General features: G+C 32.5%; 1 protein-coding gene across 3 annotated transcripts in view; it reads left to right on the top strand.

Moving 5' to 3' along the window:
• The window catches only part of LOC126889915 (calexcitin-1), a 132,665-nt gene that overhangs the window by 36,270 nt on the left and 78,710 nt on the right, over positions 1 to 17,685 (top strand). Inside the window, exon 1 of one of the 3 annotated variants that reach the window (XM_050658640.1) lies at positions 4,438 to 4,580. The exons of 1 other annotated variant lie outside the window; for it this stretch is intronic. The gene's annotated coding sequence lies outside the window, so the exon portion shown is untranslated. Of the gene's footprint in view, positions 1 to 4,437; positions 4,581 to 12,710; positions 12,921 to 17,685 lie in introns of those variants that run through there. One more of the 3 variants, XM_050658641.1, reaches the window with a different exon arrangement.

Raw genomic sequence — 17,685 nt, forward strand, 5'->3', positions numbered from 1 at the left:
TCTATTGTCAAATTGTGCAAGTTTCATTATTTCCTTGCTTATATTAGGGCTTTAGTTTTATCTACGTTAACGGATAGCCCTATTTCTTTCGCATTTCCTTCAAGTTCCACATAAAGTTCTGTGATGTCTCTTGCTGTTCTTCCCATCAAGTTTACATCATCTGTCTATATTAAAGTCTGCTTAGACATATTAAACAATAATTTTTTTGGGTTCACGGACATTTTACTTATACTATGATCCATACATGTATTAAACAGAGCCGATCTTCCTGTTTTAGCCCTTTAGTTATCTGGAATTGATCTGTCAATTGATTTTGAACACGTACTTGCGTTTCTGTGTGAGTCATGATGGCTTGAACTAACTTTGTCAATTCCCTTGCTAGAGCAAATTCTTATATAATTAAATATACATATTTTATTTATATTTGTGGCTTGTCGAATGTCACAGGCTTGTCGAAAATATAGTAGATGCCAGGAGATGTAGTAACTACCTAGACGTAAGAAGCCTAAGAGGAGCTGATGGAGACATGGATCATTTTTTGGTAAGAACGAAGGTAAGAACAAGAATAGCGTCTCAAAAAATACACAAGAATATACCAACACCATTATGAAATACCGAAGTTCTACGTGATAATGAGACAGAACAGAAATTTCGAAAGGCTATAGAAATAGCTCTAGTACAGACAGAGGACTATAACAACATAGACTCAGCTTGGAAAAATATTAAATTAGCTCTGACAAGCGTATCAGATGTAATACTAGGACACAAAAAGAAAACAACAAAAAAATGGTTCGATGATGATTTCCTGAAATCCATCATATAAAAAATATGGCTAGAAGGAACATGCTACAAAACCTCTCGCACAACAACAATGAAACGTATAAACAGAGAATAACAGAAAAAAAAACTAATGAAAATGAAGAAACTTCCTTCAAAACAACGCAGTTGTTTGGCAGCTTATCACTGATGACAAGGAAATCCTAAATACCTGGAAATAATACTTCTATCAACTATTATTCGACCAATCTAGTAGAAAAACATCAAACCTAAAAATACATACAACTGAAATAGAAGACCAATACCCAAAATATACGAAGAAGTAACACAAGCAATTAAAGAACTTAAAAATAATAAGGTACCAGGTATCGATGGTATACCCGCAAAGTGCTTAAAACATGGAGGAGAAGCGTTGTACAGTTCTATATGAAAGCTAGTTCAAAATATTTGGCGAGAAGAAACAATGCCAGATGAATTAAAAGAATGGGTTATTGCACCAATCCACAAAAAAGGAAACAAAAAGCAATGTAGTAACTACCGGGGAATAACACGCCTAAACATAACCTACGAAATCGTTGCAAACAAAAATTCTGCTAGAAAGAACCAAAATATACACAGAATATACACAGAAGAAATCGTTGGGGATTATCGATGCGGATTTAGATAGGGCCGCTCTACTATTGACCAGATATTCACAATAAAACCGATAATAGAAAAATGCTGGGAGTTTAATCGTCAGCTTCATCAGATGTTCATAGATTTTAAATAAGCATTTGATAGAGTATGCAGAGCTAGACTGTGAACAGCGATGCAGGAACTTGGCTTTCCAAAAAAACTGGTCGGGTTGATACGGATGTGTATGGAACGGTTACGATATAAGGTGGGAATTAGACAACAATACACGGAGACGTTCGAAATAACCAATGGACTAAAGCAGGGAGATGCACTTTCACCACAACTCTACAACTTAGCTTTGGAACACATAATCAGAAATAGACGAATCGAAAAACCGACTACCGTATTTCATCGGGAAGGACCAAACGTACTACTGGCATTTGCAGGCGATATCGATTTAATAGTAAACACCCGATTAAGGATAAAGGAGACTTCGTGAGGTTCCAGAAGGAAGCAGAGAAGATGGGGCTCCAAATCCACGAAAACAAGACGAAATATATGTATATGTGCCGCAATGACCAAAGCAGAGACAGAATCGGTCAGAACATCACCATCGATGACTTTAACTTTAAGCGCGTTAGAGAATTTAAGTATCTTGGAACAACAATAACTGAAGACAATAACGGATCACAAGAAATAAACAATAGGATACAGGCCGGCAACAGATGTCTTTTTGCCTTTCAAGACCCTATAAAATCGAACCGTTGTGATGTATGGAAGCGAAACGTGGACGATAACAAGGGCAAACGTAGAGAGACTACGTGTTTGGGAAAGGAAAATCCTAATGAAGATATTTGAGCCTGTGCTGGATGAAGCATCAGGCCAATATAGGATAAGAACTAACAAAGAGCTCGAAGACTTTTACCCAGACGCCAACATCATAAAAGAAGTAAAGTCCAAAAGACTCTAAAGGACAGGACACCTCAGAAGACATTCTGACCAAAGAATAGTAAGACTGGTGTGGGAGGAAGTCATAACTGGATGAAGACCACTCGGACGCCCTCGACTCCGGTGGCGAGATAATATAGCAATAGACCTGAACACTATGGACGTGGAGAATTGGATGGAGGTTGCTCAAGACAGAGAGCAGTGGAGGCATGTTGTCGAGTCGGCTAAAACCAACGAAGGGTTGTAACGCCACGGAGTAGTAGTATTAGTTGCCGAAAATCTACAACGATTTAGAAGATATCTACGCAGAAACGTATTTAGGGGTTGCCGAAAGAGGAGCCCGCCAAGGGAGCAAGAGTGAGGAGGACTAAATTAAGGGAAGAAAAACTTTTAGGATATCCAAGATTTTAATTTTATAAACTAAGCATTTTTCGGCGTACAAGCTCACATTGACAACATCAATGACTTAGCTAGATTTATGCCATATGTCGCGCACAGCTTGAATTTGGTTGGTGTTCATGCAGCAGAAGTATCCCCAATGATGATCACTTTTTTTGGTATTGTACAGAGTATATTCTGTTTTGCCAGTTGTTCAACGATACGATGGGAATGTTTTAACAAGTATTTGGGTAGCACTCTGAAGGGACACAATGACACGCGATGGTCTTCAAAAAGACAGGCCATCACTTCTATTGAGAAAAACATTAAGGGATTATACACTGCTCTAAAGGAGATGACCAACAATCATGAATGGAATAATGAAACTGTTTTTGGGGCCTCCAGCATAATCAAAAACATTGATTTTAAGTTTATCTGCCTGCTCTGTTTGTGGTCTGAAATATTAATATCAATTGATTGTACAAACAAGTCATTACAAGCTAAAGACACGTCTCTTGACACTGCATAAAAACTGTTGAATGGTCTGTCCAAGAAGATTAAGAAACAGCGTGATGATGGTGTGGATAATATAATTTCCAAAACTGTGTCCACATGTGATGAAATTGGCATTGAGAGTTCATTTCCAAATAAACGAACTAAGAGAGTTAAATCCTTATCATCAGAAATGGCCATGGATGAGAGCTGCTATATAAAGCTACCTCAAAGACAAGAATTCCAACGAGAATGTTTTTTGGTTTATGACAAATTAATAACCGAAATGAACAGAAGATCAGAGGCCTACACAAAAGTTTCAAATGATTTTGGATTCTTATCAGGGTCATCACTGCAAAAAAAAACAGACTCTGATTTGGAAAATTGTGCAAAAGATTCTGGCCATAAATACAGCGGATACTTGGACGCTGTTAAAATAGTAACAGAAATTGGAAGTTTCAAATTCCTTATGAACGAGCTGTTTGAACAGTTGGGCTCGGTATCCCACTTAGAAATTTTGCAGGCAATTCATAAGTAGCAGCTAAGAGATGCTTATCCAAATATTGAAATTGCTTACAGAATTTACCTTACAATGCCCTTTAGCGTAGCCCGAGTCTCGTTTTTTGTGGGAAGGGGGGAAACATTGAATTTCACCAAGGGCGCAGGAATAGCAAGATACGTCCCTGTATCTACATACGTCGTGCTCCTAGGCTTTTGCTAATATTTGTTTTAAGTTGAATAGCTGGTCAATACTAGACCGTCCTGATCTGAATCTGGCCTGGTATTCTCCTATGATTTGTTTTGTAAAGAGACTCATTCTCCAGTTTGTGATTCACTTAAACACCTTATAACTAACTTAGAGTAACGATGTGCCTCTATATTTTTTGTAGTCATTCTTCTTGTCCATTTGGCGCACAATTGCTTTTAAAATGGATGGAGCATAATAGTAAACTTTTAAAATAGACAATTCTTTAATTTCTATTTCATTACTCTGTAACTTAAGTTACTGACTTTATGTTCATAACATAAATGTAATTAACCACCAACTTCCACCAACTGTGCACCATAAAGTAAGGGTAGTAATTTTTCACAACAAAGTATTAAGTATCTTAAAGTGCATCTGTACCAATCGTATTTAGAGATCAAATGACACTGTTACCCTGATCTCTCCTACATGCACTTTATATAAAAAACATATCACGTAAACAAAATCTCTAGAGATATAATTTAACATCACTTAATAGCTTCTCTGTGGTGTATCGCACAAAGTATCAGAAGTCTTTGCTGAAAGCGTATTATACGTTTTTATAGTGACAGTTATCTTTTTCATTGTACTTTTTCATTAAATTTTTATAGAGGCAAGTGACTGGGTGAGTACGAGTAGTAAATTTTTTTATTGTGTATATGTACCTAGTGGAAATGTTGCATTAATATTTTAAGCAAAATATAAAATACTTTTAGTACATTGAAAAGGTACATTTAGGGTAAAAGTTTATGGTAGTTAGTATATGCTTAAGTTCAGGTTGTGGGGTGGCCACCCTTTCCACCAACCCCCCCCCCCCTCCCGCCGCCGATATCATTGAAGACAAGGTGTACCTAATTAGCTTTAATACAGGAAATCTTATAAAACATAATTAGCAAATTAAATTGTCTGCAGTTTTATTTCTATTACTTTTTACCGTAAAGTGGAAAATAAAAATATTATAAACGAAAATAACTAAAAATTTTTTAACAATTTTTGTTTGAGTTGTTATAACTTTTTTCTACGAGCGTGCAAAAATGTCTACTTTCGCGCACGCATTTTAGTTTAGAAAGTTTCACTTTTCCGCACGCGTGTTACTTTTCCGCACGCGGTTTTTACTTTTCCGCACGCGTGTTAATTTAGATATGTTAATATGGCCTTAAAGTAATTATAATACATGCAATAAACTAATATTTAGATATTATTTACTAATTTATTTTAAATATATCTTATTGTGTTCCTGTTTTAATGAAATTAACGCAACAATTCGATGAAATAAAATTATTGTGGCATAATATTCGAAAGTCAAATCGGTAGACAATAACAGTCGTTTTGAATCATCGTCATGGAAACCAAGATCGTCGTCATGCTAACTAATTATATTGAAAGTTTGGTTTTGACAACCTTGTCAAAGAATTAATTTGGGTATGTGTTTTCATATTAATTAAATTAATTGATTAAGATTTGGTAATTTTTTAAAGACTCTTAGAAAAAATATTGTTCCTAACTCTTGCAGAAAGTCTCTTTTCCGCACTCGACTGCTTGCCGAACTCCCGCTTCGCGTCGTTCAGCAAACTGCAGTCGCGTGCGGAAAAGAATGACTTTCTGCACTTGTTAGGAAAATAACTATTTTCAATTTTATAGAGATTTGTTCAGCAAATCATTTTCACTAGAAACTTGTTTAATTTAATTAATATATCTGAATTTTACAATGCTCCGAAGCTGACCAGATTATTGAATACTCGTAAAAATACGATAAAACCTAGTAACCATTTGGCTTAGTTTTCTATTACCTGTACCTATATAATAGGGTGAGGCAGATAAACAGCCTATTAGAAATGTCTCGAGAACTAAAGACACCAGAATCATGAAAATTGGAATAAATGCGTTTGGAAGAGTGATCTATTTAATGAAAATATTTTCATCTATTTGCTACATCCGGTTATACCGGAAGTTGCTTATACCTTCGTTTTTTTAAATGGGACAGCCTATATATTTTGAAATTTTTCGATTATCCTCGATGTCTTCTTTCTTAAAATATCAGGTTTTATAATGTTATACAGGGTAGTTTAAAAGATAATTACGTTTTTTTATTAATTTCGTAGCAATTTTCACACCCTGTAGAATTGTAGTAGTTTGATAACAAAAACTCCTTTTATGTTCAAATGGTTTTTAATATAGTTTACTATTGTTAAAAATTATTTGTATGGCTAAATAATGGTTTTTGGTATACAGGGTTGGTCGAAACTCGAATGAGTATTTTCTGAGTTTTCTTAAATGGAACAACTCGTATTTTAGTATTGCAATGAAATGATATTTTACGGAACTTTTTTATTTCGTAAGCATTCCAATACCTAACTGCTTTAATTTGTGCTTAATGGTTAATCGCACCAACAATCTTAACAGTCTAGATTAATATGTACTTATTTCCGAAAAACTATTTGTGATTGGATATTTTCACGGCCAACCTAATAAAATTTCACATATTTTTTGTTGCAATTAATGTTTGGCTTGAATCACCAATAACTCACAAATTAAAGCAGTTGGGTATAGGGGATGCTTAAGAAATAAAAAAGTACCATAAATTATAATTTCATTACAATATTAAAATACAGGATGTTCCATTAAAGGAAACTCAGAAAATACTCATTCCGAGTATCGAACAACCCTGTATATTCAAATTAAAACTTTAGCTATACCAACTATTCTTAACAATATAGAAGACTATATTAAAAATCATTTGAACATACATAGAGTTTTTGATGTCAAACTACTACAATTTTACAGGGTGTGAATATTGTTACGAAATTATGAAAAAAAAAACGTAATTATCTTTTAAACTACCCTGTGTAACATTACAAAAGCTCATATTTTAAGAAAGAAGACATCGAGGAGAATCCATAAATGTAAAAATATACAAGGTGTCCCATTAAAAAAAACGAAGTTAAAAGCAACTTCCGGTATAACCGGAAGTAGCAAATAGGTAAAATATTTCATTAAATAGATCACTCTTCAAAACCCCTTCGTTCAAATTTTCATGATTCTGTTGCCTTTAGTTCTCGAGATATTTCTATTAGGCCGTTTATCTGCCTCACCCTGTATATTTCTTATTCCTATCATTTTAAATCAAATTATCACTTTTTTAACATTCATAATAATATGTTATTATTAATTTATTATCGACCCTTTCTTTACCACTTTACACTAGATCGTCAAACTGATTCTTTACCGAAACATCATGTGTTAGCTAGCGGAACAGCACTATTTCTCAAAAGTCGAGCTAGAGTCCTTTTCATGAGCATTTTTCAGTGCGTCACAGTTTTTCGATTTCTTTCTAACGCATTAAATTGTATGTGACAGAAAAAAAAGCACGTCTGTGATTACAGACATGTATAACATTTATTCTAGTTATTCTAGTTGTCGATAGATGGCGCTATACTCGAAGAAAAATTATTTACGAATTATATAATATATCTACGAAAATCTGTACAATTTATAAGACTATACAAATCAAAGAAAATACCATTTTATAAATGCAATAAACACAATTGATTTGTTTTTATGCCAACTTGCAAATAGAATGTGACAACTGTCAGATTTAACTAAAATGTAATGTTACAATAAATGTCATAAATGTGTATTATCACAGAGTTACCTTTTTTCTATCATTTGTGACGCACTGAAAAATGCTCATGAAAAGGACTCTATCTTTGATATCTTTGCTGACTGTCGTTAACGAAATTTTTTTCGTCTATTTTTATATTTTTAATGTCCCATTTATTTATAATTTGTAATAATGATTACAATAAATAAATTGTTTAATTAAATTACAAGAGACTTGCCGGAGATTGTCTATTGAGAATAACCTAGTCAATCATAATTGCACTTTAAAGTGCAATAGTACATCCAAAAGTCATAAGCATGTCAAAATATGTTAAAATAAATATATTAAGGGCCAAATTTTGTTATTCAGGGTATTTTTGGGGTCAGTGGCCACAAATACACAATCAGAATCGACCCCCGAAGTAACTGGTGCTCAGGGTGACTACAAAAGCACGTCATCTGGAGTTTCGAAGGTTTTAGGCACTAAATTTAGTGCCGAATTGCGGTTTGATGAATACGAATACGCCATCAGAACCAATCTCCGGAAACCAAAAAGCCTCCAAACTGCAGAAGATGACGTGCACTCAGATGATGATCAGTCACTCTGGGCACTAGGTGCTCTAAGGGTCAGTTTTGATATCATATTCGTGTTCAGCGATTCCAAAAACCCCCCAAGTGTATTTGCATACATTCACTGCCGAAAATCTTTGAAACTCCAGAAGATGATTCCTTAGCAGTGATCGTGGGCACCAGGTGATCAGTGAGTCGCTTCTAATGACGTAATCGTATTCAGTAACCCCAAACAACCCCGTGTAATCTGTTTGTATTAATTTAGTGCCGAGAACTCTCGAAACTCCAGATGGCGGGCCTTAGCAGTAACAATGAGCACCAGGTGCTTCAGGGGTCGATTCTGATTACGTATTCATGTTCAGTGACCCCAAACATCCCCTGAATAACAAATTTTATTTGACATATTTATGCACTTTTGGATGCATCTTATGCTTTTTTGTATAGTAGACTTTTTTTCTGGCGTCATCATGAACACAGTGCAAAAAGTTGCAATATTCTAGGTCAGGAGTCACCAATTATATTTCCTGAGGGTCCGTTTCGAAAACCTATGACACTTCGGGGGTCCGGAGTTAACACTACCTGTCTGGTTGTTCCAATTTGGTAAACAAATCAGAAAGGTGCAGTGCGAAATTTTTAGGCAGAAATTGTTTTTAACAGTTTTTTAATAAATCCAAAACATGACCTTTTTTGCTCCCGAAAATATGTTTTTAGCATTTTTGGGTCATCTTAAACAAAAAAGATTTTCTGTCATTTTTCTCAAAACTTGATAGATTTCAAGTTTTAAGCGATTCATAAACTGAAAAATGCGAAAATAAGCATTTTCGAAGCTTGAAAATTCATGTGTACATTATTATTTTTCCGGTTGTTAAGTGCCTAAATTGAAGTTTAAACATTCAATTTCAAGATTCTGATGAATTATCGGGGTTTATTTCAATTTCGACCATTTGTTTTTATTCGCGTATTTAATTAGCATATTGGCAATAAATAATTGAATAAATAAATAAATTATTAAGAAAAAAATATGTTAATAATGAATTATAAAATGTGGAGTATTTGTTAGGCATTTTTTGCATAAGTACATATACCTAATATGTATAGTAAGTGAGACAGAGACGCACCATAAATTGCGATGTGCGGCGACTTAAAAGTCGAGTGGACTCGCATAATTAACAATTAAAAAACAACGGTCTATATTGAAGTAAGTCCCAATTATTCGTTAGAATCTTAAAATTGAATTTATAAACTTCAATGTAGGCACTTGGCAACCTGAAAACTAATAATTTACATACGAGTTTCCAAACCTCGAAAATGCGTAGGTATTTTCACATTTGTCAGATTTTAAATCGCCTAAAAAAAGCGAATCAGAAAATTTGTCATTCTTTACAAAATTAAATTATCAGTGAGAAAAATGTCATTTTTTATTATTTACAACCTGTCTGAAATTTGGAGTGAGTTTGGTGCAACTGATTCTCATTGGGGAGTTGAGATATTCATCTGTTACCTGAGATCTGTACCGATTTTTAATAAAGTTCATTCTTGATAAAGCGGCTTCGCACATGTTTGACACAAGTTGAGTCAAACATAATATACAATTTCACGGCCAAACATTTTCAAAATTGCCAAACGCTATATTCTGAATTTAATGACGGTCCGCACAAAAGTAGCTCACGGTCCGGATGCGGACCGCGGTCCGCTAATTGGTGACCCCTGCTCTAGTAGGCCAGGATAATAAGACAAAAATATATCCTGTTCGTGACACTTCAGCAGCCAGGCTACTGAAGCGTTTTTTCGACAGGTAATACCTATAGGAACAAATTATAACTATTTCCTGCGTAGGATCTGGCAGCCATTTTTATTTATAAACCATTAACTGTCAAAAAATGGCATTTTCCCCTTTTTTTTTCAAATCAACGGAAAACAGTGAAACTTATGATTTTTTTAGTACAAATATCTTCGAGATTATTGAAATAGCTTTAAAATGACAAAGTTTGATATACTCATTTATTGTTAATATAATTGCGAAAAAAGTTCGGAATTGCAAAAAAAATATATTCTCAATAACTGTTTTAAAAATTAGTGTACAGCTTTGAAATTTTTTTCAAATGAGGGTTCTTTGGTGCTTAATATTTGATAAAAATTTCAAAGCGATTTATTCAATTGTTTAAATTTTATTCGAATTGTTTATCCCAGGGAGCATTTTTTTTCAATAACATAAGTCAGAAAAAAATGACTTTAGAACCATTCCATAGGTGTCAAATGAAAGAGCATGAGCTACATTTTCAACATGGTTTAAAAAAATGAGTAAAAAATGCATTTATTAGTAATAAATAATTATGCAAAAGTATTGTCAATTTTTCTTTATAAAGTTTTTGAATAACTTTTTCCAAAAAAATTAATTTTTTTACCCTGTTTTAAGTGCACAACTACCAAGTAATGTTATGTATATCATAATTGATAAAAAATTATAATAAATATGTATAGTGTCTTATATAACAAATAATAAGTTTATAAGGAAAGATTTAGGATACTTTTGCATAATTATTTATTACTAATAAATGCATTTTTTATTCACTTTTTTTAAACCAAGTTGAAAATATAGCTCATGCTCTTTCATTTGACACCTGTGGAATGGTTGTAACGTCATTTTCTTCTGACTTGTGTGATTGCAAAAAAATGGTCTCTGAGATAAACAATTTGAATAAAATTTAAACAATTGAATGAATCGCTTTGAAATTTTTATCACGTATTAAGCACCAAAGAACCCTTATTTGACAAAAATTTCAAAGCTGTACACTAATTTTTACAACAGTTATTGCGAAAATTTTTTTTTTGCAATTCCGAATTTTTTCGCAATTATATTAACAATAAATGAGTATATCAAACTTTGTAATACGCCATTTTAAAGCTTTTTTCATAACCTCGAAGATATTTGTACTAAAAAATCCATAAGTTACCCTGTTTTCCATTGATTTGAAAAAAAAAGTGAAAAATGCTATTTTTGACACTTAATTGTTTATAAATAAAAATGGCCGCCAGATCCTAAGCAGGAAATAGTTACAATTTGTTCTTACAGGTATTACCTGTCGAAAAAACGCTTCAGTACCCTGGCTGTTGAAGTGTCATGGGAAAAACCTTATTACCCTAGACTATAGGTGTTGTATTTAAAAATCAATTTATTACGGTGTTTTAGTGCTATAAATGCCTGGTCTAAGTTTGTTTGTCAAAATAATAGTACATTGTTTACCGGGTAGGAAAAGCTTAACATTCCTGGACGACTGTGAAGATTGTTAAGTCGAGGCGCAAGCCGAGACTTAGCAACACAGAGTCCAGGAATGTGGCTTTTCCTACGAGGTAAACATACTATTTTTCCGCAAATCGTTTAAAATTCGACAGATATTGATTAATTTAAAAAAAACGCGATAATTTTATTCCCAAATAAATGGTGCTTTGAAATTCCTAATAAAGTTACTTGGGTTACTATGGAAACGTATTGAGGTTGAATTGTCAAACTTGACGCTTATAAATTTAATTGCTGGTGTTCTCGAAAGTAAAATGATAAGTGATGATGAAATTTCCATTCCTGGGACTCCTCCAGAGCTGGTTGAGGCAGTGAATACTGCTTCATTAGAATTATTGCCAAAGAAATCAAGAGAAAAGTACGAAAATGCATACATACGTTTTATGGATTATCGCATGAGTAAAAATACGAATTCTTTCTCAGAAAATGTTGTAATGGCATACTTCCTAGATCTTTGTTTAAAGATGAAATCTTCAACATTATGGGCCAATTATTCAATGCTGAAGTCAACTCTTGCACTTAAACACAATGTAGATATATCTACATACTCAAAACTTCGTTCTTTATTGAAACGGCAAGCTCAAGGTTATAGGGCAAAGAAATCCAAGATTTTAACGAAGGAAGAAATTGAAAAATTTATCCAGGAAGCTCCAGATAAAGAAAATTTAATGATTAAGGTAATTTACAAGGTTTTAATAGCAATGTGTTTTCTATCATTTATGTAGAACACTAACAACTGTACGGAAATATCATTTCCTTACAGTAAGGAAATGACATTTCCTTACAGTAAGGAAGTCCTGACTTTTTCTTCAAGAAATTTTGACAGGAATGTCAAAATTTCCTGGCGATTTGCGGAAAAACTAATATGAACTTCTAATGGTTTGCAGTATAATGATGTGAAGTTATGATCAATATTCTTTTAGTTTTCATATTGTAACGTGGGATCCATAAAATTAAATTTATGGTCTTTTATCAGTAACATAATGGAGGGTTTTCGGCTTTTGTTAAAAACAATAAATCAATAAAACTGATTGTTTAAACAAGAAATAAAATCGTTTAATTGTAGTTTACACAGAATAAACAAGCAATTCACTTATTTATTAATGACATTCCCACATTACAAAAAGACACCGACATTTATGAAATATTGGTTTACATAAAATCTTATATTATTTTATTGCACCATATAAATACGAGTACATACCGAAAATATGGGAATATTAGGTATTTTATTATATTTGGAAAGGGTAACAACATACACCTTATCTTGGTACGAACGTCAATGAAAATTGGGACCATTCCCAAGAAATCAAATGTGGGATAGAGGAATCAAGATCTGCATTTAAAAAAATAGCTAAGCTATTCGGGTCTACCCCAAAATCTCGACAGCCAAAATCCCGACAGCCAAAATCCCGACAGCCAAAATACCGACGGCCAAAATACCGACACGCCAGAATCCCGACAGGCGAAAATTCCGACACGCCAGAATCCCGACAGGTTTGATAAGTTCCTTTTTAACATATAATTACATTTATTTCTGGTTTTTTGTTTATGGCCATAAATATTTACCACTTAATATGAACTAATTTTCTAAATAAAATTTTTAACATGGGTATACCTATGAACTATTTTTTTTGCCAATATACAGGGTGTCCCGAAAAGATTGGTCATAAATTATACCACACATTCTGGAGTCAAAAATAGGTTTATTGAACCTCACTTAACTATATACAATAGTGCACACAAAAAAAGTTACAGCCCTTTGAAGTTAAAAAATGAAAATATTTTTTTTCATATATCGAAAACTCTTAGAAATTTTAGATATAAAATTAAACTCTTAGATTTTTTATTTGAAATGGACATGTGGCATTCTTATGGCAGTAACATCTTAAAAAAAAATAAAGTGTAATTTATTCACCCCATACAATTTTTATGGGGGTTTTGTTCCCTTAAATCCCCCAAACTTTTGTGTACGTTCCAATTAATTCATTATTGTGGTAGCATTAGTTAAACACAACGTTTTTAAAACTTTTTTGCCTCTTATTATTTTTTCAATAAGTAAGTTTTTATCGATATGCGGCTTCTTATTTAATTTATTTACATACAAATTTTATGGAGGTGTTGTTCCTTGAAACCCCCCAAATGTTTGTGTACGTTCCAATTAAACTATTATTGTGGTACCATTAGTTAAACAGTGTTTTTAAAACTTTTTTGTCTCTTCGTCTTTTTTCATAAGTCACTTTTTATCGAGATGTTGCTTCTTTTTCAAAACATACCTAAAAATGTAAATTATAAATAAATTTTCAGATTATTAGCAGGCCTCTACAGGGTGTAACAAAAATACAGGTCATAAATTTAATTGCATATTCTGGGACCAAAAATAATTCGATTGAACCTAACTCTTAGTACAAATGTGCACATAAAAAAAGTTACAGCCCTTTTAATTTACAAAATGAAAATTGATTTTTTCTAATATATCGAAAACTATTAGAGATTTTTTATTGAAAATGGACATGTGGCATTTTTATGGCAGTAGTATCTTAAGAAAAAATTATAGTGAAATTTGGACACCCCATAAAAATTTTATGGGGGTTTTGTTCCTTTAATCCCCCCCCCAAACTTTTGTGGACGTTCCAATTAAATTATTATTGTAGTACCGTTAGTTAAACACACTGTTTTTAAGACTTTTATGCCTCTTAGTACTTTTTAGAAAAGTCAGTTTTTATCGAGATATTTCGAATATTTGTCAAATCCACCACATACTTGTAAGGTATCTGAAGGTAATATCGCCAAGTTAAGGTTTAGAATTTTTTTGTTGGATAGTGGGTCATACTAAAAAATATGTCACAACTTGAGCTACTCAATGAACTACTTAAAATTACGTAGAATCCACTAAAATAAAAATTTGGGTATTTTTACACATTTACTGGATAATTTAAAAAAAAGTCATCTCAAGTCTTAAGTCAATATCGCCAACCTATTATTTCGAATGCAATACGGTCTAACAATTGAACATTATACTTCAAAATGATATATTTGCTGAAAAATAACAATAAGTAAGTATTTAAGAACAATAAGATTTTTGTACCATAATCTGGAGTGGTTACCAAAATGAAGTGTCATGTTTTTCTTCATCTGATGTTTCCATCTCCCTTAACTCTATATCATCAGAATCACTATTGCTTGTCGATGACTCTACGGCAGAGCGCTTTTTAATTTTTCTAACCTTCGATGTATCTGGAGAAGGTTGCCAAGGCAACCTTATCCAAGTAGGGATGGTAACGCCAAGGCGTTATTACCATCCATTGAACTTGGCGATATTACCGACATGCACATAAATTGTTTGTAATTTGGTTTTCAAAAGTAAGCAAAAATATCTTAAAAATCTGAATGCATCATTTTATTCCTTAGTAAACACAGTACAAATCACCTAAATCAAATAATATTACTCATCAATAACACCGCTCCAATCTAATAAACACAAAATTTGTAAAATTATAAACGGTACTCCTTCTACACTGAACACTGATACTCAACTGTCATAAACACCGCTGGCGAATCTAAGATCATCGCAAACATGATCACTTGATTTAGAATACTATGAGGAACATATCCATGTTCCCATTTATTATTTAGCAAACGTACTTTCTGAGAAATCACGAGTTGGCGATACTACCAAGCTGGCGTTATTACCTGCACATACCTTATATGGTTAAGTACGATTATAGAGACTTGGTAATAATATGAACATTTATTTCTGATTTACATTTTTAGGGATATTTTGAACCATATTAAAAAAGAAGCCACATCTCGACAAAAGGTGCCTTTTCGAAAAAATGCAAAGAGGCAAAAAGCTTTAAAGACACTCTGTTTAACTAATGCTACCGCAGTAATATTTTAATTGGAACGTACACAAACATTTGTTGGGTTTAAAAGAACAAAACCCCCATAAAATATTTATGTAAACTTATTCAAAAATAAGCCTCAACTCGATAAAAACTGCCTTATCGAAAAAATAGTAAGAGGCAAAAAAGTTTTAATAATATTGAAATTAACTAATAGTATCACAATAATAATTTAATTGAAACGTACACAAAAGTTTGGGGGGTTTAAGGGAACAAAATCCCCATAAAATTTTTATGGGGTGCACAAATTTCACTATTATTTTTCTTTAAGATGTTCCTGCTATAATAATGCCAGATGTCCACTTTCAATAAAAAATCTCTAATAGTTTTCGATATATTCGAAAAAATCGATTTTCATTTTGTAAATTCAAAGGGCTGTAACTTTTTTTATGTGCATATTTGTACTAAGGTAAGTTAAGTTCATTCGAACTATTTTTGGTCCCAGAATGTGTAATTTAATTTATGACCTGTATTTTTGTTACACCCTGTATAATCGTACTTAACCATACACAAATATGTGGTGGATTCGACAAAAATTCAAAATATCTCGATAAAGACGGGCTTATCGAAAAAGTACTAAGAGGCAAAAAAGGTTTAAAAACATTGTGTTTAATTAATGGTGCCACAATATTAATTTAATTGGAACGCACACAAAAGTTTTGGGGGGTTTAAGGGAACAATACCCGTATAAAATTTTTATGGGGTGCACAAATTTCATTTCACACAATCTGTTCGGGACACCCTGTATAGTCCAATAATATAATATGTATAATCAAATCCTAAATTCAGGTTTACTTTCATATAATAGATATTATCATGTCACTTACAACCTTCCATTTCAGTAAGTATAGATTTATATTAAAAAATGAAGTGTTTAATGATGTTTTCTTTTAAAATACATAATAATTAGTACCCGTATTTATTAGTAAGTAATTAATTTTTCAATTTAAATACTCTATAATATGATTTGGTATTGTACTTGAAAAGGAAACAATAAATATTCAAAATGTAGTGGTCGGGATTTTTGCTTATGCGAGGATTGTTGCATGTCGGGATTTTGGCGTGTCGGGATTCTGGCGTGTCGGGAATCTGGCGTGACGGTAATTTGGCCGTCGGGATTTTAGCTGTCGGGATTTTGGCTTTCGGGATTTTGGGCGCCACCGAAGCTATTCAAATGTCATGATTTATTTTACAATCATTTTAAAATAGAAGAGATGTATATATCTCCATAACATTTATACAATAGAATATTACAATATATTTATTCTACCAAACCTAAAAATACAGAAGAGACATAAGAGAAACCGCAAGACCATTAAGTTCCATGATAAACGAGCATAAAACATACATCAAAAACGGAGATTTCAACAAATCATAGATATGCACACAAGCCTGAGGTAATGACCACAGAGAACAAGAGAAACGTGCATCAGTAGTCATGAAAGAAACAGACAAATAAAGAGAAAAATCAAAGAAGCAACTCTCATAATGAAGAAAAATGTATAGCAAACCTATCAGCAGAATGTAGCGAGCTCTAGATGTCGATAGGTACTAAAATGAGAAGTCAACAACAAGAACATACCACCATTAGCGGATTAATAGACAGAGACAAATCGTCTAAAATTATATAGGTATATGGCATATATGTATATATATATATATATATATATATATATATATATATATATATATATATATATATATATATATATATATATATATATAACACATAATACATAAATAAGTTAACCGTCAACTTGGAAAACAATAACCGCCAAACAACTTGGTTATAATAGCAGCTCACGAATTTAAAACAATATTTTTTGAAAACGATTTTCGTGGAAATCGCAACGTCAAATAAGAACTATAAACTGTAATTTCCATTACAATCAATTGTGGCTTATTCTCACAAAATCATAATATTTAACTTAGACGTGTCACCAGAAAACAGTGTCAGAAAATTAGTTTGGCAATTTGCATATAAAACAATTTGTTGTATAACAAGTATGAATGTACATCAATGGGTTATTCCTTTAAACAATGAACTTTAGGAAAACCACGATTTGCTAATTACTGTATAAATAATATAAAAATAGAATACCAGAATTATAAAAAGTATCATCGTTATTGTTTAGACAACCTGGGTAATACAATTGGGTATTTTTTTACTTCATTATTAAAACCATGTATAGCTTCATACATATTTAAGACTCTATAATGAATCATTACCGCGTCAATGCAAAATCCTGCAGACGTATGCTGACTGTAATTAATTATAATAGACGAAAGAACAGACTAATTATTTGAAAAATTCCCAACGTTAATATGTTCCTTACCATAAATACACTACTCAACAA

This window comes from Diabrotica virgifera, chromosome 8 (assembly GCF_917563875.1).
Source record: "Diabrotica virgifera virgifera chromosome 8, PGI_DIABVI_V3a".
Classification (NCBI taxonomy): domain Eukaryota; kingdom Metazoa; phylum Arthropoda; class Insecta; order Coleoptera; family Chrysomelidae; genus Diabrotica; species Diabrotica virgifera.